The sequence below is a fragment of the Babylonia areolata genome, chromosome 18, assembly GCF_041734735.1.
Source record: "Babylonia areolata isolate BAREFJ2019XMU chromosome 18, ASM4173473v1, whole genome shotgun sequence".
Classification (NCBI taxonomy): domain Eukaryota; kingdom Metazoa; phylum Mollusca; class Gastropoda; order Neogastropoda; family Buccinidae; genus Babylonia; species Babylonia areolata.
The window spans coordinates 1,388,808-1,409,600 of NC_134893.1; the positions used below are offsets into that span (position 1 = coordinate 1,388,808).

Sequence of the window (20,793 nt, forward strand, 5' to 3'; positions counted from 1 at the left end):
CATGCTTTTTTCAACTGGTCCCCGACACAGTGAAAACACATTGAAAGAAGTTCCCAAGGAAAAGAATTAACAAACATAGACCAAAAATTAAAGTGAAATTAAATGAACACAAGAGAGAAAAAACACGTTCCAGCATAATTATATCAAAGCATCTTATTCATTTCACAGAGAGAGGTGCCTACGCCAAGAAACGCCTTGTATATGATGATATCCTTCCGGAGAAATGTCAGAGAGAGGGAGAGAGAGAGAGGGAGGGGGGGGAGAGAGGGGGGTGGCCACGCGAAGTAACGCCTTCCACATGAAGATGGGGTATGAGGAGGATGGAAGGAGGGGAAGGGGGTGGGGTCCGCGCATTCACGTGCTGTTTGTGTTTTCTTTGTTGGGGACATTGCTGGTAAAACTGGAGCCTCTCTCTCTCTCTCTCTCTCTCTCTCTCGTGTGTGTGTGTGTGTGTGTGTGTGTGTGTGTGTGTGTGATTCTCTCTCATTCCCATCTGGCTGTGCAGTGTCGTAAATGTCCAGTTCTGTATCCGTGAGTTGTAATGTATGATGCTGTTTTGATACAGTAATGTTCTTTTCTGTCTTCTTCTTCCTGTTTTCTCTTTTTTCTTTCCTTCCTTTCTTTCCCTCTCTGTTTTCGGTGTCGGATAAAAAAGAAGAAGAATAAGTTTCGTTTGCTTGTTCTTATTGATTAGAAATGAATACTTTGTTTCAAGCAGTTAAGACAGGAGTTTTTCTTTGGGTTCATTCCAATGTCCGTCAACAAATATGAAAGCAAAATGAAAAACGAATAGATCTGGAATCTGGAACGATACGTTGCAGGAACCTTTGCCCATTACGACATTATATTTCTCATTACATTCAGAAAGTAAAATCAGTTCAGTTCTCTCTCTGTGTGTGTGTGTGTGTGTGTGTGTGTGTGTGTGTGTGTGTGTGCATATATCAGTTCAGATCTTTCGTGCAGACGTAACCCATCAACAATTAGTTCAATTCTGTATCATTCACTATCGAGCTCTCTGTTATGCGTGTAGAGAAAAAGGCTTCAATATGTCGACCTAGATCAAGATTTATATCTCAAATCTTTATTTCTCAAACTATATACAGCATTAGTAAGATCTCATGTAGAATATGGTAATATTGTGTGGCACCCATACCTTAAGAGACAATCTATACAACAGAAAGGGTCCAAAGAAGGGCAACTAAATTATTAAAAGAATGCAAGAATATGAGTTATCAACAAAGACCCTAAAAGGTAGAAAATTAAGAGGAGATTTGATTGAAACTTATATTAAATAACAAATGATGTAAATGCAAGACATATCTTTAGAATGTCGGATTATGATAGTACAAGAAACTCAGTAAAGAAAATTTGTAAAGAACATTGCAACTCCAACCTCAGAAAAAATTCATTGGCTAACCGGTTTGCACAAATATGGAATGCACTACCAAGCGAAGTTACACAAAATACTAACACGTTCAAAAATATTGACACCAATACCATCTTAAAAGGGTTTTTTGGGTTTTTTTTGTTATGATAAATGAAAGCAAAGTTCTTGCAGAAGCGTGCTTGTGCATTCCGCCCAACAACAACAAACAAAAGAAGAAAATAAATAAATAAAATAAAAAGAAAGAAGTGAATATGAAGATTCGCTGGGGACCAAAAGGCCGAGAAGTCAAGGCAGATGACCTGCCAGTCCCTACACTACTACTACAACTATAACAACGACTACATTTGCACGCCTAAATAAGTACATAATCAGACGTATGTGCACACGTGCATAAGAGCATTGGCATTTTTCAATGGACAGCAAATAGCAGAGAGGATAAACCCGGTATGTTGGCCCGATTCTCTGGACGTGTCTTGGTGAAATCCCGCCCTGGTGACCTGAGTGAACGTCAGTGAAGGTTTCACTCTTCCGTGTGTGTGATGAATGAATGATTTATTTCTTCTTCATTTTTCTTTCCTCCTCTTTTTTTTTTCCAGACTCCGTTTTCCTGTCGTCCGTCCTTTTGTTGTTTTCTTTCTTTTTCGTTCTTTCATTCTTTTTCTGCTTCCTTTCTTCACCTGTTCCTTTTCCTTCCTCTCATTTTCTGTCTTTTGCGTTCGTTTGTTTTTCTTTTCTTCCTTTCTTCTTTTCCTTTAGCTTTTTTTTGTTTGTTTGTTTTTTGTTTTTTTCAGTTCTTTATGACTAATTATGTTTATGACTAATTATGTTTCTGGTTGTGTATCATCCGATCTCCAGTTAAAGTCTTTGTTCCTGAATGTGTCGTATTTCTGGTTCTCTGTGCGTCTGTGTGTCTGTCTGTCTGTACTCTCTTCCTCTCTCCGTCTGTCTGTATGTCTGACTCCCCCTCTCTTGTGTATTCTCTGTGCAGCTTATTGTTGTTCCTTTTGTCTAATTATTATCATTATCGGTGTTGCTGTTGTTTTTGTCATGCGATGTGTATGTATTTACTTGTTTCTGTTTTTTGTTTTGTTTTTTTGTTTTGATTTCTTGTATTCCCAAGACTAATTTATAGATGTTCTTTACCAAGGTAAAATGAAACAGTGCTTATTCCTTTTCCCTTTAAAAAAGGTTACCGTTTCAATTATCTCTAATATCTTTGCTTCGCGTTCGCGTATAACCTATATACGTTATGATGATGATTGCAATTAAACTTCGGATTTCTGTTACATGTGAAGTGCACTCTCTCTCTCTCTCTCTCTCTCTCTCTCTCTCTCTCTCTCCCCCATATTTTCTTGATTATTTATTATCAGCATATAAAGTTTCGTAAATATATGTAAAATCTAAAGCCATTGGCATGTATTATGAGGTTGTAAATAAACTGACCAGTGAAAAACCCATGTGTTGCGGGATCATAAATGAAGTGATAAACTAATTTAACCTAAACACAGAAGATAAAGCAATATGGTACAAAGATCATCGGTGAAGAAAAGGATGAATAAAATCATATAAAAGTTGAGACAAAGCGAAGTGCACAGAACAAACAACAATAAAATTGTATTTCTGAAACTTTCTGTGCGACGGTAAAAGACAACTGGAACAAGAACAACAGGTAATAGTTGAACATTCTTTTTCTTTCCAAAAACGGGTTGTTTGGAAGATGAGTAATATTCAGTTTAATGATACAGCTCTTATCTTTTCTGTTATTTTGTTTTCCAGTGATTTGTCTTTGAAAGACTTCGTTCATGATTCATAAGAAAAGGTCTATTCATAGATCATGAAAGCCAATCGTTAGAATTGTTGCTGTTTCTGGTTCACGTTATAGCCATCCATCCATCCATCCATCCATACACATACTGTTGTTTTTTTGTGTTTTTTTCTCTAACGTGTGAACATAGTTTCTTCCTATAAGAGTCTCACAAGAAGAAAGAAAACAACCACATACACACAAACCAAAACCACCAAGGAAAACCGCCACTTTGACACAACACAACAAACAAAAACAGTTTTCACGTGAGGTAACATTTCTTCTTCTTCTTTTCCCCGATTCTTTCTCCAGAAAGAAACACCAAACTTTCATCATCATCACCATAATCATTCCTTACCTGGTGACGAAGTTTTCCTGGTCTCCGTTCCACTGTTCCTGTTCCTCTGTCGATGCTGTCTCTGGCTGGCTCGTCAAAGCTGGACTGGTCACTGTCAGTCTTCAAATGGCAGTGAAAGTGACGAGAGACTGACAGAGAGGGGGGAGGAGGCAGCAGCAGAAGCAGCAGCGTCCAATGAGCACCACGTTTTTCACGTGCACAGCGCGCGACTTGCACTGTCAGCCCAGTCAGCCGGCAGGTGGGTGGGCGGGTGGGTGTGCGGTGTGATGCTGCTGCTGTGAGAAAGGTCCCTGACTGAGTGCTGGGGCTTTATATATACTGACCGACTGTTGGTCGTTGTGGGTGGGGGTGGTTAGGTGGCGGTGGGATAGCACCCCTGACCAATGGAACTCCTTCCTTGATTTGTCTCTTTCTCTGGCTTTCTTTGTCGCGCGCGCGAGCACACACACACGCACGCACGCACACACACACACACACACACACACACACACACACACACAAGCGTACGGTGACTCCCACGCAAGTTAAAACGCAGAAAAAAAATACTTCTCTCTCTCTCTCAATCTCTCTCTCTTAGAGGCACTGACTGACACCCCCACACTTGATCCATGAAGACACAGTGGCAGAGGGAGACAACAGCACTGGCCTTGTTAAGTCTTGTCAGACAACTGTTGAAGGCAGAAGGTTGCCTTGTTAAGTCTTGTCAGACAACTGTTGAAGGCAGAAGGTTGCCTTGTTAAGTCTTGTCAGACAACTGTTGAAGGCAGAAGGTTGCCTTGTCAAGTCTTGTCAGACAACTGTTGAAGGCAGAAGGTTGCCTTGTCAAGTCTTGTCAGACAACTGTTGAAGGCAGAAGGTTGCCTTGTTAAGTCTTGTCAGACAACTGTTGAAGGCAGAAGGTTGCCTTGTCAAGTCTTGTCAGACAACTGTTGAAGGCAGAAGGTTGCCTTGTCAAGTCTTGTCAGACAACTGTTGAAGGCAGAAGGTTGCCTTGTCAAGTCTTGTCAGACAACTGTTGAAGGCAGAAGGTTGCCTTGTCAAGCCTTGTCAGAGGGTGTGTGTGTGGGTGTGTGTGTCTGTGTGTGTGTGGGGGGGGGAGGGGGTGTAACGATGAACATCACATCACAAAAGGAAAAGTATTGATGATAATAATAATGATAATGATAATAATGCTGCTGCTGGTGGTGGTGGTGGTGGTGGTGGTGGTGATGATGATGATGATGATGATGATGATGCAACTGCTGCTGACAATGATGATGTATGGGAAAAAGTTAGTTTTGTTGACAAAAAGACACCTAGATACTTATACATGTGTAAGGAAAATGGTATCCTATTTTCCTAGATCCATTTTTTTTACAGGGCAACATTTATATCGGGGATTGGAATTTGTTATTTTGATATACTATTTTCCTAGATCCATTTTTTTACAGGGCAACTATTATATCGGGGGATTGGGAATTGTTTCTTTTGAATAATGGTTTCACGTGTTTCACGTGCATTTTTGTTATCATACCATGAGTTATGAATGTGATGTGCTGCTGTGAAGTGCAGATTTGTTGCCAGATGGTGTCATGAAGCTGTCCAGGTTAGGGACATTTTTTTGCCTGCAAAGGTATGTTGAAAATTATTGCACTCGTTTTGAAATGACTTTGACGACGTTTTGTGAAGGGATATTGATCATAGTATATAAAAAAAACAGGACATTTGAATGGATAATTTAGGTAGCGTTTAAATGAGATACATTGATATGTTGTGGTTGATTTGATGTTGTTGTAAAGCTTGTGTGGGTAATCAGTACTTGGTGTTGTGATGATATACAGTTAGGTTGATAATAGATAATAGTTACTTAAATTTGTCTTAAGTTTTGTTAGACTATTCGATGGCTAAGAAATGGTGTTTTTTTTTAAACATTGTATTGTGTAGTAGCTAAGCAGCTACATTTTGGTATTTCCTGATGGGATGAATGGGAATCATTTTAAGGTAATTGTGTTTTGAATTACTTAGGGTGGTGAATGGACATCGTTTTCCAAGCGAATATTTTTTTTTATATTAGCTTCAGTGATAATTGGAATTTATGTCAATAGTATTGGATGAAGATTTCCTCTTTAGGGTTTATGTAAAGGTATGTTGTCTATGTTGTCTTGTTTGTCCACTTAGGTTTCTAGGAATAGTATTCAAAACATGGTCTGTAGTGGGACTGGAAATAGAGGGGGGTTTGCATCCAGAAAGTCAAGGAACTGACGCATACTAAAAATGTGCAGGCATCTAGTGGCTGGGGACAGGCCACGGGTTTTGTTTGTGCCGAGGTGCCAGGGACTGGGCATGGGACTTCATAGAACTGGATGGTGGGACCATCGGAACGAACTATTGGCACAGAAGACGAACGTGATGGTGGGACCATCGGGACGTGCTGAGTGAGGAGCCAGGAGCTGGCGAGACTGCTGAAGAACATTCAAGGCGGTGAAGTTAAAATTGTTTCCCCCCATAAAAAAATTATATTCCAGTCCAGGCCATGATTAACAGCTTTTGATATCTTTCTTAGTAATAAATAAAAGGGTGTGGTTAATGTTTCGTGTTTTGGGGGAGAACACGTTCTGATTGGAGTGACAAGTGAACAGATAGCAGGCATACACTTACAAGCAAGTACATTCATTCTTATGTAGTTATTTCTGTCTATCTGGCACTTTCTTTACAACATGTTTACGACTATCATTAATTTCTAGCTTTTCCATAGAACCACTTTTCATTTTCCGATAAGTACCCACCATTTCTAAACACAACAACGTCAGACTTGTCGAGGTTCACAATCAAGCCAAGACACATGGCTGTATCATAGAGCATTCAGTTGATTTTGTAGACCAGTTACAGAGTCATACATCAAAATTGTCATCAGCAAACATTACAATAAGTATTTCTACTACATCAGGTATCAGCTGAACACCATGCTTTCCTTTTTCAATTATTTCAGATTGCTAGTTCATTGATAAATAACGAAAATAAGACAGGAGTGCACACTTCACCTTGTTTCAGGCCTGTAGGACACATAAAAGCATTACTTAATTCACCGCCTGCTCTAACTCTAGCTTTCACAACACGATACATACTTGTCATTGCATTATACATTTCCCCGTGTATACCTCTTTTTTTAAGGACGTTCCACAACTTCATTCGCACAACTGAATCAAACGCTTTTCTGAAATCTATGAATGCGACGTATAATTTCTTATGACAGTTGTTTTTGAGTCGATGCAAACAGAGTAAAGACATGGTTGATGGTACTGTATTTCTTCCTAAAACCTGCACGACTTTCATTTATAACACTGCTCTCCTCAATCCACTTACTAAGGCGCTGATTTAGAATGTGGCTATAGAGTTTACTGCAGACATTCAAAAGGGATATACCCCTATAATTGTCGGGAGATATCTTATCACCTTTCTTGTGAAGTGGCTGAATAACAGCTTCTGTCCACTGGGATGGGTATATACCTGAGGTGAACAGTTTGTTGAAAAGAATAACCAGAAATGGCACAACAACGAGAGCCGTGTGTTTGAAAACCTCCCCAGTTATGCCATCGGGGCCCGCAGCTTTTCCGTTTTTCAGAGCACGAATAGCTGTGAATACTTCGTCTTCAGTTATATCTGTTTCAAGAACATCAGTGTTATATTGGTCGTGCTCATCACCAAGTTGAGCTTCTGGCTGATTTAAAGTATTTTCATTTACAGCTTCCTGACAAACATCTGATTGCAAAATTTCAGAGAAGTGCTGGAACCATTCGTCCTTGCTAATGGAAGTACTTATCGTAGCTTTATTTGTAAAGGATTTAATCTTACCCCAAAATTCTTTTGAATTACTGATATTTTCATGTCATGATTTCACAACTTTTTCACGATGGGCCTTTCGCTTTATCCTGAACAGTTCATTAATTGCAATGTTTTTAAAAGCGAATATGTGAAATGCTATTATTTAAGAACATATGTTTATTACTCTTGTTTAATCAAGTAATCCGCGTGTGTGGGGTGGGTGGGAGGTGGGTGGGTGCGGGTGTGTCCTGATTATCTGGTTGCGGTTTTCCGCAATTTATCTTTATTCTTATCTTATCTGTCTATTATAATCAATGTGCAGTATAGTAGGCTATGTTTATAATTATATTCAAATGTTTCTTAATTCTTTCTGTTTTTTACATTAAGAATACTAGTTATTACCTGCAGTGTGTGGATGTATGTATGAAACGGTGTCTGTGATATTTTTTACATTTGTATCTTCGTAATATTCGTAAAAACTGTTGACTTTTACAGTTATGGTCCCCATGTTGTTTACTCGTCTATGTTGTGATAATTCACCTGACCAAATTTCTCCAGTTGGGGATAATAAAGTTATTATCTTATCTTTATATTCCTTTCGCTTTTCATTGTACTGTTCCCTAACTCTTTTCTCCTCCTCTGACTGCACGCTGCCCTCGCTACCGCCATCTCCAACCTGGTGTTGCCTCCCACCGCCTCTTGCTCTGGTCTTGTTGCACCTTGTTTTAACGTTAAACACTTGACGCAAATCTCGGCGGAGTTCGCTTTTTGAGTCTGCACTCAGAATCAAACCAAGAGTCTGTCTTATCTCTCCCCACAGTGATTTTTTTTTTTCATGCAGGAGCTTGCATTATACAATGCTTCATTAACACAACTAACTGCTTCATTAACATCAGTGTTAACATTAGATTTGTAGCCCTTTCCATGTTGTTCTCAAATTCAGCTTCAGACAATTTACCAAGAAAGTCGTTTACTTTTTCAGGATCCCATCTCAGTTTTTCAGTTCTTACAACATTTGCTGTCACATTCTGTTCGGTTTTATCAATAGTATTTCCACAGTAAAGCTCAACAGGCATGTGCTTAGACTCAATTCTTGGTGATACGTTCAACTGTTCACATAATTTCAGCAAGGTATGGGAAGCAATAAAGTAATCCACAACGCTACACCCACACGGTGAGATGTATGTATAATTTCCAAAATCATCACCTTCAATGCTACCGTTAAGGATACATAAATCAAAGCATTTACACAAATTCAACAAATACTTTCCAAAATCTTGACAAATGTTGTCCCTTGAAGTTGGTGTCGTCTGTCCAAGGATGACGCTGTCGGTGCATACGTTCTTTCCTCTTGTATGCGAGTTGAAATCTCCCATCAACAAAACTGGGCAATCACCGTACTCTTCTATGAGGTCCATCATACATTGTTCTAAGATTGCAACCCCATTATTGATATCAGTGTCACAATAATAGTCAGATGAACTGGGTGGTAAATACAAACCGATCAAAAGGACTGGCAAGTCGTATGCAAAAAGTTCGCCTGAGATTTCCACAAGGGCAATATTGTCAAATTCTGCATCTACTTTTTACAAGTAGTGTCAGACCACCAGACAAACGTCCAGTTACTCCCTAGTAGTAGTAGTGTTACGAATGTGGACTTTTTTCAGAAAATTTGTTGCGCTGGCTATCTCTTTATGAACAGAGCTCTTTGAGACATCTGGACGCCCCGTTTTCTTGCATGTGAAGCATTCGAATACATAGAATGTAATAATCTATCCCCCCCCACTCCCCTCCCCCTCACCACGGTCCACTTTCCATCTCTGTCCACTCCCCCTCACCACGGTCCACTTTCCATCTCTTTCCACTCCCCCTCACCACGGTCCACTTTCCATCTCTTTCCACTCCCCCTCACCACGGTCCACTTTCCATCTCTTTCCACTCCCCCTCACCACGGTCCACTTTCCATCTCTGTCCACTCCCCCTCACCACGGTCCACTTTCCATCTCTTTCCACTCCCCCTCACCACGGTCCACTTTCCATCTCTTTCCACTCCCCCTCACCACGGTCCACTTTCCATCTCTGTCCACTCCCCCCTAACCACGGTCCACTTTCCATCTCGTGGAGTGGGGTGGGGGATCATGAGAGAGAGAGAGAGAGAGAGAGAGAGAGACAGAGAGACAGAGAGACAGAGAGATAGAGAGAGAGAGTCCATCAGCACTACAAGTGTCGGGGTGAGAGGACCGAATCGTTACACCAACACACCGCCTGGTACCATGGCCACCATTGCATAATGAAGAAACGGGGTGGCAGTAATTTTCACCTTTGATAGATTGTGGCTGTGTGTGTGTGTGTGGGGGGGGGAGGGGTGGTGGTGGTGGTGGGAGGTGTGTGTGTGTGGGGAGGGTGTGTGTGTATGTGGGGGGGTGGGGGTGCGAGGGGGGTATTAGCGACCACGTTATGGTGTGGGGTATTATTAGTGACCACGTTATGGTGTGGGGTGGGGTGGCAGTGGGGTGGTATTAGTGACTACGTTATGGTGTGGGGTGTGTGGGGTGGGGTGGCATACAAACATACGCACAGACACATACACACTCACAGCGCTCGCTCTCTCTCTCTCTCTCTCTATATATATATATATATATGTGTGTGTGTGTGTACACACACACACACACACACACACACACACACACACACATATATATATATATATATATATATATATATATATATATGTGTGTGTGTGTGTGTGTGTGTTATGAACATACTTTGTCCCACTATGTATGTAAAATCTCTCTCTGCCCCTCTAAATGTATATGCCAAACAAAAAACAAAAAAACCAAACAACAACAGATAGATAGATAGATAGATAGATAGATAGATAGATAGATAGATAGATAGATAGATAGATAGATGTGTGTGTGGGGGGGGGGGAGAGGAAGGGGTGGTATTTCCGGGGCTGAAAAAGGACCTATAGGGACGCCCATCGCCACGTGATAAAACATACTGCAAGTCTCAAACATCGCTTCTACAGAAGCTAACAAGCGACGTGTTTAGTAAAGTGGAACATTTCCAACGGAACAGCTTGGGTGATCAGACCACCTCCCGGGGGACGGGGGTGAGGGAGGCGGAGGGTGGGGGATGGGGGTGGGGTGAAGGGATGGGGGAGGTATAAATCACCTTCTGGAACTTTGTGTGTTGTTGCAGCAGGAAAGTGTCTCAATTACTGGCTGTGCAGAGTGCAGACTGCTGGTGGGGAACTCAGTACGACACAACACAATGCGATACGACACGATACCACTTTAACCCGCATACTCTTCCTTCGGTCGAAATTCGATAAGGTTTGTTTAGAACTTCAATGAAGTTGCGGTGACCACTGCAGTCTTAAAGTGATTTTCCACCATTGATGATTGTTTTGTTTAAAGAAGAAGAAGAAAACAGCAACCTTGTTCAATGCGCGACAGCTTTTCTGTGATGTTGTTTCCGTTTGCGGGCAAAGTTTTGAATTCCCGGCCAGTGGAAAATCAAATAGTAATGGTCTACATTTGACTTGACATGTAGGGTATACCCCTTTGGGTGGAAAGATCTGGAAAGACTGTAGGAAGCCAGCCTACCCGGTCACTGTCTTCACCACCCATCGTTTGTTGACAGATCTGGACAGACTGTAGGAAGCCAGCCTACCCGGTCACTGTCTGCACCACCCATCGTTTGTTGCGTGCGTCTCGTCGCTTTCTCTAGGGAAGAAAAGAAATACACAATTTTATAGCCGATTTCGCAGTATGATTTTATAAAGACATAATTCTAAACACTATAAGAAGAGCCATGTGGTATCTATCTATCTATCTATCTACCTATCTGTCTGCCTGTTCGTGATGCGAACGGAGCCGGAAGGGACACTGAAAAGACCCAGCACCACCCCATAGCCGTGCGGATGCCGTGCCGGTTTCAGCCACAGCCAGACTTTCTCCACCGACTCGAGATTTCAATCACTCCACGGAATGAGCAAGAACTGGACGCGTCAATACATTTCAAAAGAACCGTGCGGAAGGCGATGCCGGATAGAGGGAATCACTGAGCCACACCTGAACAGACTGCACGGACAGAGGGAATCACTGAGCCACACCTGAACAGACTGCACGGACAGAGGGAATCACTGAGCCACACCTGAACAGACTGCATGGACTGAGGGAATCGCTGAGCCACACCTGAACAGACTGCACGGACAGAGGGAATCACTGAGCCACACCTGAACAGACTGCACGGACAGAGGGAATCACTGAGCCACACCTCAACAGACTGCACGGACAGAGGGAGGGAATCACTGAGCCACACCTGAACAGACTGCACGGACAGAGGGAATCACTGAGCCACACCTGAACAGACTGCACGGACAGAGGGAGGGAATCACTGAACCACACCTCAACAGACTGCACGGACTGAGGGAATCACTGAACCACACCTGAACAGACTGCACGGACTGAGGGAATCACTGAGCCACACCTGAACAGACTGCACGGACAGAGGGAATCACTGAGCCACATCTCAAAAGACTGCACGGACAGAGGGAGGGAATCACTGAGCCACACCTGAACAGACTGCACGGACAGAGGGAGGGAATCACTGAGCCACACCTGAACAGACTGCACGGACAGAGGGAATCACTGAACCACACCTGAACAGACTGCACGGACAGAGGGAATCACTGAACCACACCTCAACAGACTGCACGGACAGAGGGAATCACTGAGCCACACCTGAACAGACTGCACGGACAGAGGGAGGGAATCACTGAACCACACCTGAACAGACTGCACGGACAGAGGGAATCACTGAGCCACACCTGAACAGACTGCACGGACAGAGGGAGGGAATCACTGAACCACACCTGAACAGACTGCACGGACAGAGGGAATCACTGAGCCACACCTGAACAGACTGCACGGACAGAGGGAATCACTGAACCACACCTGGACAGCCTGCACGGACTGAGGGAATCACTGAACCACACCTCAACAGACTGCATGGACAGAGGGAGGGAATCACTGAGCCACACCTGAACAGACTGCACAGACTGAGGGAATCACTGAGCCACACCTCAACAGACTGCACGGATTGAGGGAATCACTGAACCACACCTCAACAGACTGCACGGACTGAGGGAATCACTGAACCACACCTCAACAGACTGCACGGACAGAGGGAATCACTGAACCACACATCAACAGACTGCACGGACAGAGGGAATCACTGAACCACACCTGGACAGCCTGCACGGACTGAGGGAATCACTGAACCACACCTCAACAGACTGCACGGACAGAGGGAATCACTGAACCACACCTCAACAGCCTGCACGGACTGAGGGAATCACTGAACCACACCTCAACAGACTGCACGGACAGAGGGAATCACTGAACCACACCTCAACAGATTTACAGAGGGAATCACTGAGCCACACCTCAACAGACTGCACGGACAGAGGGAATCACTGAGCCACACCTGAACAGACTGCACGGACAGAGGGAATCACTGAACCACACCTGAACAGACTGCACGGACAGAGGGAATCACTGAGCCACACCTGAACAGACTGCACGGACAGAGGGAATCACTGAGCCACACCTGAACAGGCTGCATGGACAGAGGGAATCACTGAGGTGTCAGGTCGCCTGTGGACTGATCCATATACGCAACACCACATGTGCTAAAAAAACAACAACACAAACATGGACATGCCTGACCTACACAAAGAACCCAACACGCTGACCAGGGCTTTGAGAACCTACCCCAGGCTAGGTTTGTGTCTAAAACAAAACAAAACAAAAACCCTTGCCTAATTTGAAATAGAATAAAGAACTAAACAGATATTTGAACACTTTAGAATATTATGAAACAAGAGAGGCAAGGCCTTCAAGACTCACTTGTGATAAATTAAGTCCCCTAGCATTAATTACAGAGTAATTTCCCTTCTTTACTATCTGCACCAAACGTTTGCAAAATAAATAAAACTTCCATGCTTAGCAAAAGAAGTTCCTGTCTGAACAAAAAAAATGATAATAATGACTGCTCTTGTTGTTGTGTCAGAATAAGAGGCCAAGGTGCCAAGTTTAGAGAATACAAAAAATATAAATATAACAGTAAATACAGTTTGCATATAATTAGGCTTCTTTTTTTAAAATTTTTTTGTGCCCATCCCAGAGGTGCAATATTGTTTTAAACAAGATGACTGGAAAGAACTGAATTTTTCCTATTTTTATGCCAAATTTGGTGTCAACTGACAAAGTATTTGCAGAGAAAATGTTAAAGTTTACCACGGACACACAGACACACACACACACACACACACACACACACACACACACAAACAACCGAACACCGGGTTAAAACAGACTGACTCTGTTTACACAAGTGAGTCAAAAATGAGAGATGCGCAGAAGTTTGAAAAAAAAAAAAAAAAAAAAATTCCCAGACGGGGAATCGAACCCCGGCCGTCGCGGTGAGAGCGCGAAATCCTAACCACTAGACCACCTGGGAGGCTGCCATAAGTGGCAAATAATACAACTATAACTTTTACCACAGGAGAGGTGCTCGGGACGAAGGAGAGTTATTCAAAAAGCTTTGCTGGCAACAGGTCAAAACGGAACAAGTTGAATCGACTATTTCCGTGTTTTAAAATAAAATAAAATGAAATGAAATGAAACAAAATAAAATAAAAAGTAAAAATTCCCCTGTACTTTACATGGATTAAATTCAGCTCTCCTCAGTAAGACCTTCATTGAGCACCGTGCCCCAATCAAAATTTTTAACGGCAGGCTCTCAAAACCAAAGAGGAACAAAAAGCGAATGTAGCAGGGGAGGCAATATCTAGTATTGAGCTCGGACAAATAAGCCATAATTACTTCCCTTTAACCACCAATTCAGTCGGTATTGAACAAGCTCTTCGCGTTCCAACGCTGACCTTGTACTTTTTTGTTTCTCCGAGAAATTATCAGCACTGTATATCAGCAGAGACAGACAGACACTGAAAGGGCAGGACAAGGCAACAAATTTAGTTCACAGGCCCTGGCATTGAAACTATGCACACACGCCTGTTTTACACACGGCACAACGAACGGAACACACACACACACACACACACACACACACACACACACAGAGTTGGCATTCAAACAATGTACACACATAATGATACATGTTCTAGAAAAAAAAAAGAAAGTTATGTCAAAGCAGTGAGAAATACAAAGCAGCACATCAGTCTCGCTCAGTAATTAACTGTATACTGTCCCCCATCTTTTGACGAAGATCCACTGGGCGAAAAGAAAACTGAGTATGCATGAATGTCTACATTCCGGGGTAAAAACGGTTATAAATACACGTAAAAGTCAACTCGTCCTCTTACGAAGGAACATAGGAGTGTACGTGGGAGTTCCATACACGTTCCAGACGAGTGAACGAGGGAGTTCCATACACGTTCCAGACGAGGGAGTTCCATACACGTTCCATACGAGTGAACGAGGGAGTTCCATACGAGGGAGTTCCATACACGTTCCATACGAGTGAACGAGGGAGTTCCATACACGTTCCATACGAGGGAGTTCCATACACGTTCCATACGAGTGAACGAGGGAGTTCCATACACGTTCCAGACGAGTGAACGAGGGAGTTCCATACACGTTCCATACGAGGGAGTTCCATAGACGTTCCATACGAGTGAACGAGGGAGTTCCATACATGTTCCATACGAGGGAGTTCCATACACGTTCCAGACGAGTGAACGAGGGAGTTCCATACACGTTCCATACGAGTGAACGAGGGCGTTCCATACGAGGGAGTTCCATACGAGGGAGTTCCATACACGTTCCATACGACTGAACGAGGGAGTTCCATACACGTTCCATACGAGGGAGTTCCATACACGTTCCATATGAGTGAACGAGGGAGTTCCATACACGTTCCATACGAGGGAGTTCCATACACGTTCCATATGAGTGAACGAGGGAGTTCCATACACGTTCCATACGAGGGAGTTCCATACACGTTCCATATGAGTGAACGAGGGAGTTCCATACACATTCCATACGAGTGTACGTCGGAGTTCCATACACGTTCCATACGAGTGAACGAGGGAGTTCCATACACGTTCCATACGAGTGTACGTCAGTGGGAGTTCCAGCCCCCAAACGACGACGAAAAGAAACACGTATGGAATAGACTGACTGACAATTCCAGTTTTAGCACCATTTTCTTTTCTACCCAAGAAAACAGTGTTTGAAAATGTCATGGAATATGGGCGGGTTCTGTAGTAGGTATATCTGATCAAAATGTTTTTGCGGAATCAGCACTGCCAGAAAAAAGCTGGGCACACAAACAATATAATAGTGAAACTTTCCATGCCAAAAATGTCATTTATGGAACACTAGTCTCACAGATTCTCTCTACACAGGGTAAACTGTCGAAACGCTGTTTATTAACACTATATTTTACTAAATCAATGACATGGAGAGAGAGGGGGTGTTACAGAGACCTCCATAACTGACTGATCAAAACAGAGCGGTTTTCTTTTACTGCTCTGTTGCTCTCCTGTTGCTAATGTTGATATTGTTGCTGTTCTGTTGTTGATGTTGATATTGTTGTTCTTCTGTTGTTGATGTTGATATTGTTGTTGTTCTGTTGTTGATGTTGATATTGTTGTTCTTCCAGCTTCTTCTTCTGATGTTGATGTTGATATTGTTGTTCTTCTGATGTTGATGTTGATATTGTTGTTCTTCTGTTGTTGATGTTGATATTGTTGCTCTTCAGTTGTTGATGTTGATATTGTTGTTCTTCCAGCTTCTTCTTCTGTTGTTGATGTTGATATTGTTGTTCTTATGATGTTGATGTTGATATTGTTGTTCTTCTGTTGTTGATGTTGATATTGTTGCTCTTCAGTTGTTGATGTTGATATTGTTGTTCTTCCAGCTTCTTCTTCTGTTGTTGATGTTGATATTGTTGTTCTTATGATGTTGATGTTGATATTGTTGTTCTTCTGTTGTTGATGTTGATGTTGTTGTTCTTCCAGCTTCTTCTTCTTCTGTTGTTGATGTTGATATTGTTGTTCTTCTGTTGTTGATGTTGATAGTGTTGTTCTTCCAGCTTCTTCTTGTGATGTTGATGTTGATAGTGTTGTTCTTCTGTCATTGATGTTGATGATGATGTTGTTCTTCCAGCTTCTTCTTGTGATGTTGATGTTGATGTTGTACTTCCAGCTTCTTCTTGTGATGTTGATGTTGATAGTGTTGTTCTTCCAGCTTCTTCTTGTGATGTTGATGTTGATGTTGTACTTCCAGCTTCTTCTTGTGATGTTGATGTTGATGTTGTACTTCCAGCTTCTTCTTGTGATGTTGATGTTGATAGTGTTGTTCTTCCAGCTTCTTCTTGTGATGTTGATGTTGATGTTGTACTTCCAGTTTCTTCTTGTGATGTTGATGTTGATAGTGTTGTACTTCCAGCTTCTTCTTGTGATGTTGATGTTGATGTTGTACTTCCAGCTTCTTCTTGTGATGTTGATGTTGATAGTGTTGTACTTCCAGCTTCTTCTTGTGATGTTGATGTTGATGTTGTACTTCCAGCTTCTTCTTGTGATGTTGATGTTGATGTTGTACTTCCAGCTTCTTCTTGTGATGTTGATGTTGATAGTGTTGTTCTTCCAGCTTCTTCTTGTGATGTTGATGTTGATAGTGTTGTTCTTCCAGCTTCTTCTTGTGATGTTGATGTTGATGTTGTACTTCCAGCTTCTTCTTGTGATGTTGATGTTGATAGTGTTGTTCTTCCAGCTTCTTCTTGTGATGTTGATGTTGATGTTGTTGTTCCAGCTTCTTCTTGTGATGTTGATGTTGATGTTGTTGTTTCAGCTTCTTCTTGTGATGTTGATGTTAATAGTGTTGTTCCAGCTTCTTCTTGTGATGTTGATGTTGATGTTGATCTTCATCTCGTCCTCCTTCCTCTTGGTGCTGTACATTATTGTCGTTCTTGGCGTCTTGTTTTTCTTTGTCTTATTTCCTGGTCCTCTTCCTCACATCCATCTTTTCCTCCCTTGTTTTTCCCTCCCCCCCCCCCCTCCAGCACCCCCCCCCACCCCCGACCCCCCGTCTTCCTTCACCATCTGTCCTCTGAAAATGGGAGAACAACAAAATGGAAATATAAAAAAAAAGAAGAAAAAACGAACAAAACAGGAAGAAAAGTACAAAGTAGAAGAATAGAGGAAAAAGAGAGAGAGAGAAAAAAAAAAGAAAGAGAAAGAAGGGGCTTGAAAAAAGAATTTAAAAAAAAAGAAAGGAGGGGGTGGGTTTACAAAAAAGTGTGTGTGAAATATGCATAAAAAATATCAAAAAAAAAAAAAAAAAAAGGATAAAAAAAAAGAGAGGAAGAGCATGAGAGTGTGTGCAGTGCGGGCTGGCGGATCAGCCCATACATCATGGAAGCAGAAGTTAGACAAGAAAGCACTTAGGGAGGGAGGGGGCCTGGACTCTAAGCCAGACGGATGAGTGTCTCACCTTGTAGATGTGTTATGTGTAGATGTGTTGCGGTTGGGAAAATATGTACGTTAAGAAGCAGAGAAGGAAAAACAGAAGAGAAAAAAAGAAAGAAAAGAAAAGAAAATATTAAAAATGCAGTGTGAGGACTTTCATTAGAATTTTTAAAATCTTGGTCAAGGTATATCAGAATTTCCCCCAGTTCTTAAAAGCGAGGTTTTCCATGGCAAAAAAATCAGCAAATAAAATCCATTTTCACAGAAAAACAAACAAACATGCAGACAGATAAAAAGTAGTGATGCTTGAAGGTTTTTTTGTTTTTTTTTTCACTTTTCATTTTCTCATGGAAACGTCACTGCTTTCGGACAAATCCATATACGCTCCACCACATCTGCTATGCAGATGCCTGATAATATAACTCTTTATATATATTTGCGTACATGTCAGAGTGGATTTCTTATACAGAATTTTGCCAGATGACAACTTGACACTTTTGCTGCCATGGGTTCTTTTTCAGTGCGCTAAGTGCGTGCTGCATATGGGACCTTGATTTAAGAGAATGACATTAATAATAAGTCAGTAGCTGTCTCCATGTGCTGATCTGTGTGTCAGGAGAATGACATTAATAATAAGTCAGTAGCTGTCTCCATGTGCTGTCCTGTGTGTGTCAAGAGAATGACATTAATAATAAGTCAGTAGCTGTCTCCATGTGCTGTGATCAGTGTGTCAAGAGAATGACATTAATAATAAGTCAGTAGCTGTCTCCATGTGCTGTGATCAGTGTGTCAAGAGAATGACATTAATAATAAGTCAGTAGCTGTCTCCATGTGCTGTGATCAGTGTGTCAAGAGAATGACATTAATAATAAGTCAGTAGCTGTCTCCATGTGCTGTCCTGTGTGTGTCAAGAGAATGACATTAATAATAAGTCAGTAGCTGTCTCCATGTGCTGTGATCAGTGTGTCAAGAGAATGACATTAAGTCAGTAGCTGTCTCCATGTGCTGTCCTGTGTGTGTCAAGAGAATGACATTAATAATAAGTCAGTAGCTGTCTCCATGTGCTGTGATCAGTGTGTCAAGAGAATGACATTAAGTCAGTAGCTGTCTCCATGTGCTGTCCTGTGTGTGTCAAGAGAATGACATTAATAATAAGTCAGTAGCTATCTCCATGTGCTGTGATCAGTGTGTCAAGAGAATGACATTAAGTCAGTAGCTGTCTCCATGTGCTGTCCTGTGTGTGTCAAGAGAATGACATTAATAATAAGTCAGTAGCTATCTCCATGTGCTGTGATCAGTGTGTCAAGAGAATGACATTAATAATAAGTCAGTAGCTGTCTCCATGTGCTGATCTGTGTGTGTCAAGAGAATGACATTAATAATAAGTCAGTAGCTATCTCCATGTGCTGTGATCAGTGTGTCAAGAGAATGACATTAATAATAAGTCAGTAGCTATCTCCATGTGCTGTGATCAGTGTGTCAAGAGAATGACATTAATAATAAGTCAGTAGCTGTCTCCATGTGCTGTCCTGTGTGTGTCAAGAGAATGACATTAATAATAAGTCAGTAGCTGTCTCCATGTGCTGTGATCAGTGTGTCAAGAGAATGACATTAATAATAAGTCAGTAGCTGTCTCCATGTGCTGATCTGTGTGTGTCAAGAGAATGACATTAATAATAAGTCAGTAGCTGTCTCCATGTGCTGTCCTGTGTGTCAAGAGAATGACACTAATAATAAGTCAGTAGCTGTCTCCATGTACTCTTCGTTCTGTGTGTATCAAGAGAATGAAATCCTTTGTGTCGAGAATGACATTAATAAGTCAGTGGCAGTCTCTATGTGCTGTTCTTTATGTTGAGAGAATGAACATATGAAGTCAGGGATAAGTCCCAGAAGAAAAAAAGGCCAGTAAACAGTCAACCCCCCCCCCCCACTCCAACCCCCCCGCCCCCTGATCCCCACCTCCCCCGTCCCCACACACATTCATCCATTCATAAGGGCAAAGCTAGAAATATCAAGGAAACCACAGCCAAATCAGAAATACAAGGAGAGCTGTTGTAATCATCTTTATTCTCTGACCAGTCCATAAAAATAACACAGTCTGAGTTTATCGAAACAAAACAAACATGATATATCACACGCATTATGCTTGTTACTTCCAGCAGTTCACATCAACCAAGAAAAAGATAAGGCATTTCACTGGCGCCAAAAGATTCCTTTCTGCCAATATGGTATTTGAACAAAGACAAGATCTAAGCCATAATATACTTCATTCCTAATTAATCAAATCATGACAGATGCCCCAGATTACGATATTATGCCTCAAATGTCTCAGTGGAAAGTAAACACTAACAACACTCCTTTCCTACCCTGTACTGCAGAGGTCCAGATCCAGAGATCAGTATCAAGGGCTCAGCACAGGGAGGGGACTCAGCACAGGGAGGGGACTCAGCACAGGGGGGAAGGGACTCAGCACAGGGAGGGGACTCAGCACAGGGGGGAGGGGACTCAGCACAGCGGAGGGGACTCAGCACAGGGGGGAGGGGACTCAGCACAGGGAGGGGACTCAGCACAGGGGGGAGGGGACTCAGCACAGCGGAGGGGACTCAGCACAGCGGAGGGGACTCAGCACAGGGGGGAGGGGACAGCACAGGGGGGAGGGGACTCAGTACAGGGAGGGAACTCAGCACAGCGGAGGGGACTCAGCACAGGGAGGGGACTCAGCACAAGGGGGAGGGGACTCAGCACAGGGGGGAGGGGACTCAGCACAGGGAGGGAACTCAGCACAGCGGAGGGGACTCAGCACAGGGGGGAGGGAACTCAGCACAGGGAGGGGACTCAGCACAGGGAGGGGACTGAGCACAGTGGAGGGGACTCAGCACAGCGGAGGGGACTCAGCACAGGGGAGGGGACTCAGCACAGCGGAGGGGACTCAGCACAGG

At 42.6% G+C, this 20,793-nt stretch overlaps 1 protein-coding gene and 1 non-coding gene across 3 annotated transcripts in view; both read right to left on the reverse strand.

Annotated features, from left to right (window-relative positions):
• The window catches only part of LOC143293122 (uncharacterized), a 123,466-nt gene extending 119,674 nt beyond the window's left edge, over positions 1-3,792 (reverse strand). For both annotated transcript variants that reach the window (XR_013056730.1, XM_076604034.1), the window contains exon 1: positions 3,550-3,792. The gene's annotated coding sequence lies outside the window, so the exon portion shown is untranslated. The remainder of the gene's footprint in view (positions 1-3,549) is intronic.
• Positions 3,793-13,809: 10,017 nt separating this feature from the next.
• Trnae-cuc (transfer RNA glutamic acid (anticodon CUC)) lies at positions 13,810-13,881 on the reverse strand. Its single transcript has one exon. It is a non-coding gene; the product is annotated as a tRNA-Glu (tRNA).
• Between the last annotated feature and the right edge of the window lie 6,912 nt (positions 13,882-20,793).